The sequence below is a fragment of the Ambystoma mexicanum genome, chromosome 5q (assembly GCF_040938575.1).
Source record: "Ambystoma mexicanum isolate Mex_15411 chromosome 5q, UKY_AmexF1_1, whole genome shotgun sequence".
Lineage (NCBI taxonomy): Eukaryota > Metazoa > Chordata > Amphibia > Caudata > Ambystomatidae > Ambystoma > Ambystoma mexicanum.
The window spans coordinates 69165465-69179027 of NC_090933.1; the positions used below are offsets into that span (position 1 = coordinate 69165465).

General features: G+C 52.5%; 1 protein-coding gene across 2 annotated transcripts in view; it reads right to left on the minus strand.

Annotated features, from left to right (window-relative positions):
- The window catches only part of LOC138497215 (uncharacterized), a 1137079-nt gene that overhangs the window by 709142 nt on the left and 414374 nt on the right, over positions 1-13563 (minus strand). The gene's annotated exons all lie outside the window — the stretch shown is intronic.

The window sequence follows — 13563 nt, forward strand, 5'->3', positions numbered from 1 at the left end:
AGCTCTATGAACATTTTATCGGAAGTGGATATATCTTATCTTTCACAGAAAAGTATATAATGATATAGGTGCATCTATGCAATGAATTTAGAGATACCGACAAAGCTGCACAAAAAATGTGTGGTGGGGGGTGCTCCCCATGACATCCTCCTGCCGAGTACTGTAAGGAACTCATGGTGGCAACAGTAAAGACAGACACAAGTGATCATAGTTCAAGGGCGTTTATTAAACTGCATAAATGGGTGAGAAGGAACAAGTTACTTACCTGTAACTGTTGTTCTCCAGCATGGGTCTGGCATGGATTCACATGCTCATGAATATTCCCTGTCGTCAGGCTGGGAATCCTCGGTAAAGAAAAAATCAGTATCAGTTTCGTTTCTGATCTGTCTTTCGTAGTAGTAACCAATCACTGATCTCTGCGTCATACTGACCACAGCCAATGACTGCCCTCTACCTAAGCCCCGCCTCTGGCAGCCATCTTCAGATTTGGTAGCACGTGAAGAGGCAGTATGACCAAGTGAAGAGCCGCAGAGGGGTAGGCGGGAGGGTTCGCATGTGAATCCATGCCAGACCCATGCTGGAGAACAACAGTTACAGGTAAGTAACTTGTTCCTTCTCCAGCATGGGGTCTGGCATGGATTCACATGCTCATGAATATAAGAATAAATAGCAGTACACACATGCACAACCACGGGGGGTGGCAAAAGGCTCAACATTAAGCAATACAAAAAACTCAACATTAAGCATCGCTTACCTCCTCACCAGGCTCACCTTAGGCGAACAGGTTGCGCAGCACTGCTTGGCCGACCCTGGACTCCTCCCTGGAATCCCAATCGACGTAGTAGAATCTCGTGAAGGTCTGCGTCGACCTCCACGTAGCAGCCCTGCAGATGTCCAGCAGGGGCACACCAGATAAGAACGCCGTAGTAGCAGCGATCGCTCTGGTCGAATGGGCTCTCGGACGGCCTGGCAGCGGTCGGTTAGCCAACCGGTGGCAGTGCATGATGCAGCCAGAGAGCCATCTGGAAATAGAAGACTTCGAGAGAGCCTTCCCTTGATTCACAGGTCCAAAGTTCACGAACAGCTGTGATGTCCTCCAGAAACTCTTTGTGCGGTTCACGTAGAACTTCAGCGCTCTAGCCACATCCAGCGAGTGCAAAGTCCTCTCGGCCGGCGACGAAGGAGACGGGAAGAAAACAGGTAACACCAAGGGCTCGTTAAGATGGAAGTCTGACGGCACCTTGGGCATAAAGGAAGGGTGCGTCCTAAGCACCACCCTCGAGGCATGGAAAGTCAAGTACGGTGCTTTGCAGGATAGGGCCTGGATCTCTCCCACTCGTCGTGCGGAGGTAATGGGCACCAGGAATGCAGTCTTCCACGACACAAACTTCATCGGTGAGGAGTGCATCGGCTCGAATGGGGGCCCCATGAGCCTGGTCAGCACCACGTTAAGTTCCCACGCCGGGGCCGGGGCCTTCACCGGCGGGAACGACCGGAACAGTCCTTTCATAAACTCTTTTACCAGTCGATGGGACCACAGGGACATCCGTCCTGTGGTTCTGGTATATCTGGAGATCGCTGCCAGATGAATCTTAATGGAGGCATGGGCTAGCCCAACCTTTGCCAGCGATAGCAGGTACGGCAGCACTTGAGGGGCCGTAATGCGTAGGGGGTTGATCTTCTGTGCTCGGCACCAGATAGAGAACCTCTTCCACTTATGACCGTAGCATTTGAGAGTCGAGGACGCCCTGGCCTTTGCAAGAACCTCTCTGCAATCGGCCGGTATATCGTAGCCTCCAAACTCTAGCGCTGCAGCAGCCAAGCCTGCAGGTTCAGCGACGCTGGGTCGTGGTGGAAGATGGCGCCTCCTTCTCTGGAGAGAAGGTCTGCGCCCGCCGACAGCTTGATGGGAGAGGACGTTGACAAGTCCAGAAGGTCCGGGAACCAGATCTGCCTCGGCCACGCCGGTGCGACGAGCATCATCCTGCACCGGGACCTCTTGAGCTGGTTGATGAGTCGAAGCAGCAACGGCAACGGAGGGAACGCATACAGGTATAGGCTGTCCCAGGGGAATGAGAACGCATCGCCCATGCTTCTCGGCTGGGGAAACCTGCTGGCGAACCTCTTGCACTTCAAGTTCGTCACTGTTGCGAACAGGTCGATTTGGGGTTTGCCCCATCTTCGTAAGAGTTGATCCACCTGATCCTGGTGCAGTTCCCACTCGTGACACGTGCGCAGCTCCCTGCTGAGCGAGTCGGCGATGGTGTTGCTTTCTCCTGCCAGGTGGAAGGGAACCAGGAACATCCCCTGGGCGACCGCCCAGTGCCACAGATCCTGTGCCTCCTTGGATAGGGCTGGGGATCTGGTGCTCCCTGCTTCTGTATGTAAAACATTGTCGTGGTGTTGTCCGCACCACCTTGCCCTTGAGCGACGGGAGGAACGATTTGAGAGCCCAGAACACGGCTCGGAGTTCCAGGATTTGATGTGCAGGAGCCTCTCCTCCGGGAGCCAGAGGCCTTTTGCGTGGAGATCTCCGGTGTGGGCGCCCCAACCTTCCAAGGAGGCGTCCGTCGTCACCGTCTCCTGGTACGCCGGCGTCTGAAAGTCCTTGCCCGCCGTGAGGTGCGCTCGGACGCCCCACCACTGAATCGCCCGCCGGAACACCTCGTTGAGGGGGACCCTGTCTTCGAAGGTGCCCGTCACCTGCATCCAACGGGCGCCGAGAAATTCTTGAAGAGGGCGCATCCGTAGTCTGCAGAGGCACACGAGGTAGATTCAGGAGGACATCATCCCCTGGAGGGACTTGATGGACCTCACCCTGGCCACGTCCGTGGCTAGCAGGCGCTGCACTTTGCCTAGAATGGTCTTCGTCCGTTCCTCCAACGGGGCCGCCAGGCGCCTCACTGTATCGAGCTTCGCTCCCAGAAACAGGGCCATCTGCGACGGCACCAGGTGGGACTTTGGGTATTTATGGCGAATCCCAGGTCTGTGAGTAGCTGGACGGTCCTTGCAGTGTGTTCGATGGCGAGTTCCCTCGTCCTTGAGCAGATGAGCCAGTCATCCAGGTAGGGGTAGACATGAATCCTCTGCAGGCGCAGCCGCGCCGCCACTGGTGCTAGGCACTTGGTAAAGACCCTGGGAGCCGACTTCAATCCGAACGGCAGTGCTCTGAATTGGTAGTGGCGTCCCTGGACGACGAACCTGAGGAACTTTCGGTGACTTTTGAGGATGGGAACGTGGAAGTATGCATCCTCCAGGTCCAACGACGATAGAAAGTCGCCTTCCTCCAGCTGTCCCAGTACGTGCTGGAGGGTGACCATCCTGAACTTTTGTGATCTGATGTATTTGTTCAAACGACGAAGGTCCAGGATGGGGCGCCAGCCGCCCGTCTTCTTCCTGACAAGGAAGTACACCCCGGAGCCCCGGAGCCTCTTCGGGACAAGCTTGATGGCGCCTTTCCTGAGCATCGCCCGTACTTCCAACAGCAGTTGCGGGATGTGATTTTCCTTCCTGGCCACAGGTGGAACGTGAGGGCACTTCTTCAGGAATTCGATAGAGTGTCCTCTTGCCAGGGTATCCAGCACCCAACGGTCGGTGGAGATGGACTTCCACACACCGACTAAATTCGTCAGCCGGCCTCCCACCGGGGTGCTTCGGAGGCTTGGAGGTGGTGGCCTTGCCGCCCTGGCCACCTTGCCGACGGCGGCGAGGCGCTCCCTGCTTGCCGCGACCCCTGTAGGCCTCCTGAGACGAGGAGCGTGCCGCCTGGTGGTAGGACGACGAGCCACCGCTGGATCCCTTGGTGGCACCCTGTCTGCCTCCGGAGCTCCGAAAGGGCCATCGTTGCTGAAGGGCTTCTAGGGCGCGGGCCGTCTCCGTGTCTGTTTTTATGGCTTGGAGGGATTCGCCCACCGCCTTCCCGAACAAGTTGCTGCCGTCGAACGGCATGTCCAACACCCTGGTCTGGACGTCCTGACGGAAGTCGGTCGCCCGGAGCCAACCCCATCGTCGTAGGCAAACACCGTTGCCCAGCTGGCGGAACCCGGTATCGGCAATATCGGTTGCCACCGTTATGGCGTGGTCCGACGCCACCTCGCCCTCTTGCAGTATTTCCAGGGCCTCGGACCTCTTGTCGTCCGGCAGGAAGTCCAATATGGGGGCCAGCTTAAACCAGAGCTCCCTGTCGTAATGGGCCACGATCGCCAGGGCGTTGGCCGCTTTGATCGCCGTCGCCGCCGACGAAATGACCCGCCGCCCCATGGCGTTCCAACTTCTTTCCCTCGCCGTCCGGCGGGAATTCGACGTCGAGGCTCCTGACCCCGCCGCTTTCTTCTTCGCCGCCGCCGAAACAACCGAGTCTGGCGTTGGCTGGGCCCTGAGGCACAGGGGAGTGGTTTCGGGGACCCGGTACTTCTTCTCGTACCGGTCCCGTTTGGCTGGTGCCGTGGAGGGGTTTTTGAGAACCGACAGGCCCTCCTCCCAGATGTCATCGATTAGAGCAGTGGTCTTCAAACTTTTTTGGCCGGGGCCCCCCTGAGCAAAATTTGGGCAGGTCGGGACCCCCCAGAAATGCCAAATGGACAGTATGTATTGCGCGCCTTCACCTGCTCCCATCACAGTTGCTGGGCTCCCTCATCCCACTCCTACCCGGTCCCTGGTCTCTCCCCACCCCATCACACATCCTCAAATGGGTAAATAACCAATCATTTTGCAAATGGTGCTGGGGGGCCCAGAGGGCAGGCATGACATGTTTTACTGGTCATCTATGATAGATGTCCAGTAAAAAGATACCATCCCTGTCTCCTGGGCCCCACTGGGCCTAACACAATCAACATGATTATGTGTGTATGCAAGGAGCTGCACATTCATACAGCAATCACTCTATCATTCACACGAGCATCCATCACCATACACTCACTCATAACATAAGCATACACGCATCCATACACATGTTTAAATAAAAACAATGAACATAAACATACCTTCTGCATTGGCCTGCGTGTGGGTGCTGAAACGCCCTGCTCCAGGCTGCTCTGTCTGTATGTGCGAGGAGGCGCACAAGCTCCCCCTCGGACATACAGACATGCAGTGCCCCAGCCAGCATTTCCAATGAGCTATGCAATGCTGGCGAAGCAAAACAGCACTTGCATGGCTCAGTGAGCATGTGCGGCTGGGGAACTAAACTGAACTGTCAAAGGGAAACAGTGTTTCCCTTTGACAGTTCAGCCAGCCCAGGAGCACTCCATCAGCTGGAAAAAGCAGCGAGGGAGTGCTCACTGTTTCACTGGGCTGGCTCCTTAGCTCCTCCATAATGGGTGAGGGGCCACTGGGTGGGCGTCCCCTCGCCATTATGGATGAGCCGCTAGGCTCGTACTGGCCTATAGGGCAATGCCTGTACCAAAAATGTAAAATGCTAGTGTGAACCAGTCAAAATGGGCCACCATTTTGGCCAATGTGGACCAGGTTTATGAGTTACTTAACTATGCAGTTTGTAATTTTGACCATTGTTGCTGAATATATCACAATGTACTTACATTTTAACACAAAGCACCCCCTTGGGTACTATTGAAACAGTGGGCATCATTACAACCCTGGCGGTAGCTGTGCCGGTAAAACGGGCACGGCTGCCGCCGGAGTTGTATCCGGGTCTGCCACCCGCGAATGGGCAATTACCGGGTCATGCCGAGTTAGGCAGACCTGATAATTGCCCTTTCTCAGGTGCCCGTTCCGGTAGATCCCCATTCCCATCCGAGCCCCATAGGGCTCAATGGGAATGGGGAGCTCGGATGCACCGGCACCGTTAATAATGGTGCCGGTGCATCCGACGAGCTGTGCTCACGGGAACCGCACGGCCTGCCAGGTCAGACCTGGCGGGCTGTCAGACACCCGCGAGCACAACTCGTACTATGGCGGTACGGTAGCAATGGTCCCGGTAGCTTAACAGCACCGTTGTTACCATGCCGCCATAGTTGTAATGAGACCCAGTCTGTGACTAAAGGAATGAATATCCATTTACAACTGCGGGCCACTTTTTCATTGTTGTCTGAGACAGTTTCATGTTTCATGTTTCAACCCGACCATGTGAGCCACCCCAGCCCATTTCTTGCAATCTAAAAAAAAAAAAAAAAAAAAAGTTTAAAAAAAATATTTCTTGCTGAGCTCTCAGGGCCCCCCAGGGATGCACCCACGGATCCCTGGGGGGTCGTGACCCACAGTTTGAATACCGCTGGATTAGAGGCACCGCAATGACAGTCTTCCTCTTGGCCTCCCGGCGCTGATAGAGGAAACCTTCCTTTTTCTGCTCCTCCGGGCAGAGCTGGAACAATTCGGATGCCCTGGCGATCATGGCGTGGAATGAGCCAATCTCGTCGGGCGGCGAGGCCCGTGCGACGGGAGACGGGAGACCCGTTCCGTCGTCATCGCCGTCGCCCTCAGAACCAGTCGTCGAGCCCAACGCACCGTCATCTCCCGACTCGTGGGAGGATGAGGAGGGAACTGTAGGCCTTACGGGGGTGAGCGGAGGAGAGGGTTGGGTCCTCCGTCGTTTGTTCTGAGGACTTCCCGACGGGCCAGGTTGCGGGTCCTCCGGCCTGGGCCGTGGGAATCTCGTCCTTATCTCAGAGCATAAGGACTGGATCGCAGACAAAATGGCCACCCAGCCATCCTGAGGCCTAGGTTACGGCTGCGCCGGAAGGGAAGGCTGCTCTTCCTCGCCATCGTCGTCTTCATCGGTTATCTCCCGAGGATCTTCCTTACGGGATCGAACCTTCTCGAATTGGACTTCGAGGTACTCACAGCCTCGGTCAGTTCCTCCTCCGAGGTTGACTCCGAGCTCAAGGAGGCTACCGTGCCCCCCCTCGCTTCTTCCATCATGGCGGCCACGACGATGGGCTGAAAAGAGGATTCCTTCTTTGGCGGCAGGGAAACTCTAGTCCCGGAGGCAGTCTCCGCTGGTGGGGTCTCTGCCGGCTTGGCCAGAGTCGCCGCGATCACCTCGATAGAGGCCTTTGCCTGCTGGGTAGGGGCCTTCACCACCTTAGGTGCGTCCCGGGCCTTCTCCTTCGGGGGAGGGGCGACGCCTCGCTCCCCCTCTTCCGAGATCGGACGGGGCTTCTCCCGAAGCTTACCCGGGGTCTCGGACTTCCTCTTCCCCGAACCGGAGCGCTGGCTCGTGGTTGACGGTGCCGGGGAAGGTGCGCCCTGCCTGGCGACCGGAGAGCCCGACCTTTTGGCGCTCCCGGAGCCAGCGGACTCTCGGCGCTTGGCCTGGTGTTGGGCCCCCGTCGCCGGGGCGCCCGCACAGGACTTAGAAGCCCGCTCGGACCCTTTCTTCTTTTTCTCACCCGTTGAGCCTTTCTCCAACCAGCTGGCGAGACGGGATCGACGGTCCCTCATGGTCCGCTCCGACAAGTTCGTGCAGAACTGGCAGTCCTTCTCTACATGAGTCTTGTCCCCATGAAGACAGTAGAGGCATCGCAAATGTTCGTCTTCCTTAAACACATTCTGCAGCCCGCATCCAGGGCAGCTGCGAAACAGCTTGGGTCCGGGCGACAAACTCGCATCCTGGGCCATCTCGAAGTAGGCCGCGAATCTTCTGGAATCCTCCAAGAAGTTGATTCGACGAAATCTTCACCCTTGAGGGGCGTAGGAAAATCCTGCAACGGGTAGCCATTAACGGGAGTAGAAACGGTGGAGCTTGAGGCTCGATTAACCGAAAAAATGTGAAAATTCACCTGAAAAAGCGCGAAACACGCAGTAAAAGCTCGAGAGCTAAGCACGAGGACTCCCAACACTTGAACGTGCGGTAAAAATCTGAAGATGGCTGCCAGAGGCGGGGCTTAGGTAGAGGGCAGTCATTGGTTGTGGTCAGTATGACGCAGAGATCAGTGATTGGTTACTACTACGAAAGACAGATCAGAAACGAAACTGATACTGATTTTTTCTTTACCGAGGATTCCCAGCCTGACGACGGGGAATATTCATGAGCATGTGAATCCATGCCAGACCGCATGCTGGAGAAAAACGCCTAATCTCAAGCTAAATCTAAGATGGGAGCAAGATACGGCCATCAAATAATAAGGCAGTCTTAGTGGCGTCTTGTCAAATAAAAGGGCCTATACTAAAAAAAAAACGTTTGCCAATACTTACCACTAAGTTACAAAATATTGTGGGTTAATGTTCATCAGAAAAGAAAGGAGTGTTTACAAAATGATAAGTCAGGATGGTATAACTGGGGTTTCCCTTCGAGACTCTCGAGCACAGCACACTCCTGGGGTTCTTCAGCACGAGTTTACAGTTAGTTTCCAAATGATCACGGCCTTCTGTGGCCTAAGTCTCTTTTACACCTCAAGTCTTTAGCCTCAGAGGGTCCGATGTACTATTAACAAACAAAAAGTTCCTTCCAGTAATCTTCCCGTCTGGTGATTTCCTTTCATCCGTCAATCGCCCTCAACCGGGCTCTGATCCTTTTTATAACCTTAGCTTCCCTCATTCGCGTTCACATTTGCCAGTTTCACACAGTTCATTTCATTTAACAAATAATACCTTGGGGGATTCAGTTCCCTTAACTTTTTCTAGCCCCCAGTCAGGCTTTCTCTCCAGCCCCCAGTCAGGCTTCCCACAATTATCGTTCATGCAGCGTTTTCCCTCAGCCGGGCGCACACACCTGTTTTACAATGTCACAACTTTGTTAATGGGTTATTCGAGAGTACAAGGGATTTTGTTTCCACCCTTGTATGATCACCTTAATTCTGTATGCCGGCCTTTTCCTACGGCCTCTGGGTTTTAAAAGTTCAGTAGCAAACAAGTTCTTTGTTCATAAAAATTTGCTGTTTGCAACCTTTGCTAAACACCGTCCGGTTTTACTATCGGTTCTCCCTCCGAATCACCGGCTGTGCTCTCCTCCTCGCTTTTTCTTGTCTCAGGAGTCAAGGACTGTACCACTGTAGCAAGTGTGCCTCCTCGCCTCAGCTATTAGTGCAGGAGGGCCCTGTGCATCGTGGATATCTGTTAAACCACACGTCGGCTGTAGTTCCAGGTCTTATGATTCCTTTCACAGAGACCTTGCAGGCTTGGGTCGAAAAAGGGCAAGGGCACTTCCATTCTCGGTGTACTTTCCGGTCTCGCTGCCTATCTTCTCTGTTTGAACTGCCGTCCTGGAATAGCCGCCTCTTTGTGCTCTTGTGCTCTGCCTTTTGTCACTTTGGGGACGGGAAAGGGCCGCCAGGTGTGTGTAGTGTGAGAAACCTGTACGTGTCTCCTTGACTAGTCCACTGGGATCTGTCATCCAGGTGGCCAGGACACAGCCATCGCTATTGGATCCAGTTCCTGGGGGTCGACCAGTGAGGGAGGATCACCTGGATAGGGGGTCCTCGGGGAGTGGAAGTGGGACACCGACTGTATATATATATATATAGCAAACTCAGAAACTCTAATCCCCACCCTGTTTTACAACACAAGCACTTTTGCAGACTGCGAAAGAAGAAGAACAAACAACAAAGCCGTTTACCCGACACGTCCCAACACAAGGGTCAGGCAAAGTCAGGCAATTGACCAGGATCACACACACCTGTCAGCCGTTTCCCTTACCCAAAGGTGGTGCACGAGAGCACAATACGAGCAAGGCAGACCACACGACGAGACCGTTATCCAGGCACAGCAATTCAAGAGGAGGAGAAAGATGGCGAGAAATGAAAAGCTGACAAGGAGGGAAGCGACCTTGCTATTTCCGACCCAGACCCGCGAGACCTCTGTGGAAGGAATCGTAAGACAGCGAAGAATAGCCCAAATGTGTTGCAGCAGATATTGTTAGGGAAAATTCTCCTTTTAGGGCTAATTTCCCTCACCTAGTGAGCCCCCCAGCAGCTTTGCTGGATTTCTTGAGTTTATTTTTTCCACCTGGTAAGAGTGTACATCCTTTTTCCACTCTTACATGTGTTTTGGCCTATGTGTTTTTACTCATTGTGTGATCTTGGGCACTGGAGCACACCACTCCAGGTGCCCCTGTTCTTGTAGGGTTACACAGCACCTTCAGTGTAGTAACCCAGGGTTGTCTTTAAGACATCCCTCTGACTCCATTTCGCTGGGGCTGACTACTGTCCCCCAGAGAAAGGTAAAAGTTGCCATTTACTTTACATAGTCATTTTTACCACAGACCCAGTACACCACATCTTACATGGAGTACTGGAAAGGGCTAATCTATACCCCTTTTCTGTCTGTACCTCCCTGAGCATTGTTTTGCTCTTTTAACATTTAGACTTGGCTGGTGGCAGTGGTATCTACCCTAACTTTTCTACCGCGATTATATTAGATAAATGTGGTACTGTTCTTGGCTATTATATTAGCCTCGAACATAAACCCACTTGACCAAATCGTCTTTCTTTTGGCTCCGGTTGGGTTTATTGGCCATTTCTTTTTGTTTAAGTCTTTCTTGTGTTTTACTTTGCGCGGCAAACTAGGTTCGCCTTCTTTGTTCACCGTCTTTTGGCGGGCTTCTGCAGAGAAGCCCTCCTCTTGGCACCTGGGTGTCTAGGTAGACTGAATGTGGGGAAGGGGTGTAGTCACCCTCTGCACAGGGTATCCTAGTAAACCCAAGTCGCACTTTGCCATGATTGGCTGAGGTGGTTGTCCGGGCTGGACAACCCCACTGCTGCGTGATTGACAGCCAGGCTGTTTGAATGGGGGTTTTGCGCATAAAAGGCAGGTCTCTTGGGCTAGAAGTCAGAATCGCCTCTGGAACTACAAGGAACCGAAGAGAAGCGGACAGAACGACTGCTGCAACTACCGCATCCTGGTGAAGCCCTGCTGCAGTCCTGAGCTATCTTCCCTTCAACGACTAAGAGGAGATCCAGTCCCGAGTCTTCTTTCCATGAGCCTGGTGGGGATAACCAGCTCATCTTCTTCAGCCAGAGATCTCTGCCGTGGTCGAAATCGCTGCACACTTCTGTAGTAGTCCGGATAGCCACCTGCTGAGCCTCTCCTGTTTTTAAGGAGCACACGTTTTTCGTTGTCGCTGCTGCTGGCCTCATCCCTGTGTGCTGCAGACCCCCTTCAGACGTCCTCCTTCACACCGAAGCTCCAGGAATCATGGGTCTGCGGGAAACCAACAGGAAAATCTGCCAGGGCACCAGCTGCATCGTTGGAATAAGGTACTGTGTTCTACTCGAGGAAACTGGGTGAACCCCTTTTCTTCATCTCCAAGGCTCGTCTTTGTCTTCCCTCCTTCTTATAACTTTTGCTTCCGAACATTGACAATATTCAAGTACTCTTGGGCTATACGGAATCGTGAACTGTCTAACGGTGTGATCTTTGGCACATGCCTCCGGTGTCATCTAAACCTGGCTCCGACCCGTTGACTTTTGAACTCCTGTTTCTAAGTGTTTCTCGATACTGTCTGCCTAACCTAAATATTGCCTGTGATTTTTGCCTCCAATCCCTCTGGGTATCTCAGGTGCTAAGTGTGCTTTCGCCCCGGTAGCATTTCATGTCACGGATACGCGTTTATTTAGTAGACCGAACTGTCAAAAAGTGATCGCAACCGTATCTGCGGTATCGTGTTTTGTTCATAATACCGGTTCATTCAAACACAGGGTACTTACCTTGAGACATACTGTACAAAGTGAATTGGTTAGTTGTAGTATATTTAACATGTGGTTTTGTTTAAAGTTTAATAGAGGTGTTGTGTTTATAACTGATGGTTTAAAAATAAATGTACTTATATTTTATTACCTGAAACCTTGAGTCAGTGTTTTCTTGAGTCACAGTAATTGTGGTCCCTTTGTGTAATCTCTGCTACTGCGCATATACTCTTGAGATAAGCCTGGCTGCTCTGCTACTGCTACCACTATAACTTAGTAGTACAGGCTTGTACCAAAGGTAAACTTGTATTGCCACCTGTAGTCTTAATTGTGTGTAGTGGTCCCTAAGGGCACTGCACAGGATTCTGCCTAACAGATGTCAACAGTACACAGAGCATGCCTACGCTGATAAGCAGGACAGAGGGAGATGCCTGCTACCGTGGTACCGGCCTTGACTCCCAATACGAAGAAAGCCAAGCGGTTCATCACAGGTGGTGAGTCGAGGGGAGAACCGATTAAGAAACCAAACTGTGTTGAATGAAAGTCGCAAAGTGGCATTTTGAGGAAAGTTCAAAGAACTTTAAGTTGTTTAGGGAAGCCCATCTGCAGAGGGGTCCGGCACCAAGTGGATGCTCACTCAGGAGACTCTAGCTAATCCCATGTTTGAAGGAAACTACCGATACCAGAAGGCCCTAGAGAAGCCGGGAGGTAAAGGTCAAAGTGGTAATGCAGGGGTCCAGCAAAATCCCTGTACAGTCAAAAGTCTTTGACCGACAAACCAGTGAGAAGGGAAGGGAAGTGAATCCTGCATCAAGAGAAAGCCAAAGGAAATGTGAAGTGGCAAGACTGAACCCGACGGAGGGATACCAATAAAGAGGGGCGAAGTCGAAAGTCCCAATGAACAGTGTGTTGACAAAAGTGAACCCGGCAGAGGGATGTCCACGGTGAACTATTTAAAAAGATATTAAGATTTGTGAGTATCAAAAGGGAGATTGATTTGTGAAAAGCCATAGTAAACAAGACGGAGGGTAGCAAGCAGCGAGAAGGGTCTAAGCCCGGAAGAGGATACCCAGGGGTGAAGGCATCACCCAACGTACATTTGAAAGGAACTTTTTGTTTGAGTATATCAGGGCCTCAGAAGCAAGAGACTTTCATAGAAAAGACACTTAACCACCAAAGGTCCCGATAGCTGAAGCTGGAACTGTTGTCTCGTGCTGAGAAAGCTTGAGTATGTGTGGTGCACTTTGTCCCATGCTCAATATGTGGGGAAGGGAGAACCCCGGCTACCCCTCTTTTTGGTATTTATTTGTAAGGTTTGGCAATAGTTTTTATTTTTTTTTATTTTGTCATGACACTGCTAGGACTGCCTTATTTTCATTTGATGGTTGTAGCTTGCTCCAATATTAGATTTAGGTTTAGATTAGGTGTTTTTCCAACCTGCATAAACAGTTTAATAAACACCCTTGAACCGTGATCCCTTGTGTCTGTCTATTCTTGATACCATGCCTTCCTTACAGCAGTTATTGTGTTGGGACAAGTCAGGCAAATGGCTCTGGTGTTAGTCTGTTGTCTTCCTCGTTGTATAACAAAGAGTTTGTGTTGGAAAAGGGGGGGTGTAGAGCTTCTATGTATCTTACAGGGCAGAATGAGGAAAGGGTTTTATAAGGAAGGGGGTACCGAATCTCCCCCATGGGTGTCCCATTTCCACTCCCCTAAGACCCATCCCATCCAGGTGATCCTCCCCCACTGGTCCACCCCAGGAACTGGATCCAATAGACATGGCCGTGTCCTTGCCACCTGGATGAAGATCTCTGGGGACTAGTGGGTGAGACACCTTCAGGTTTCTTACAGTGCCAACCCCCAGGGGGACTATCGTGCAGTGGGTCTCACCTCCCTGGCCTCATGGGAAGGGGCTCCTCCCCAGAACAGCGGGGACAACATCCTGAGATTCGTCACAGCAGCCGCATAAACCCATAGGGCAAATTAT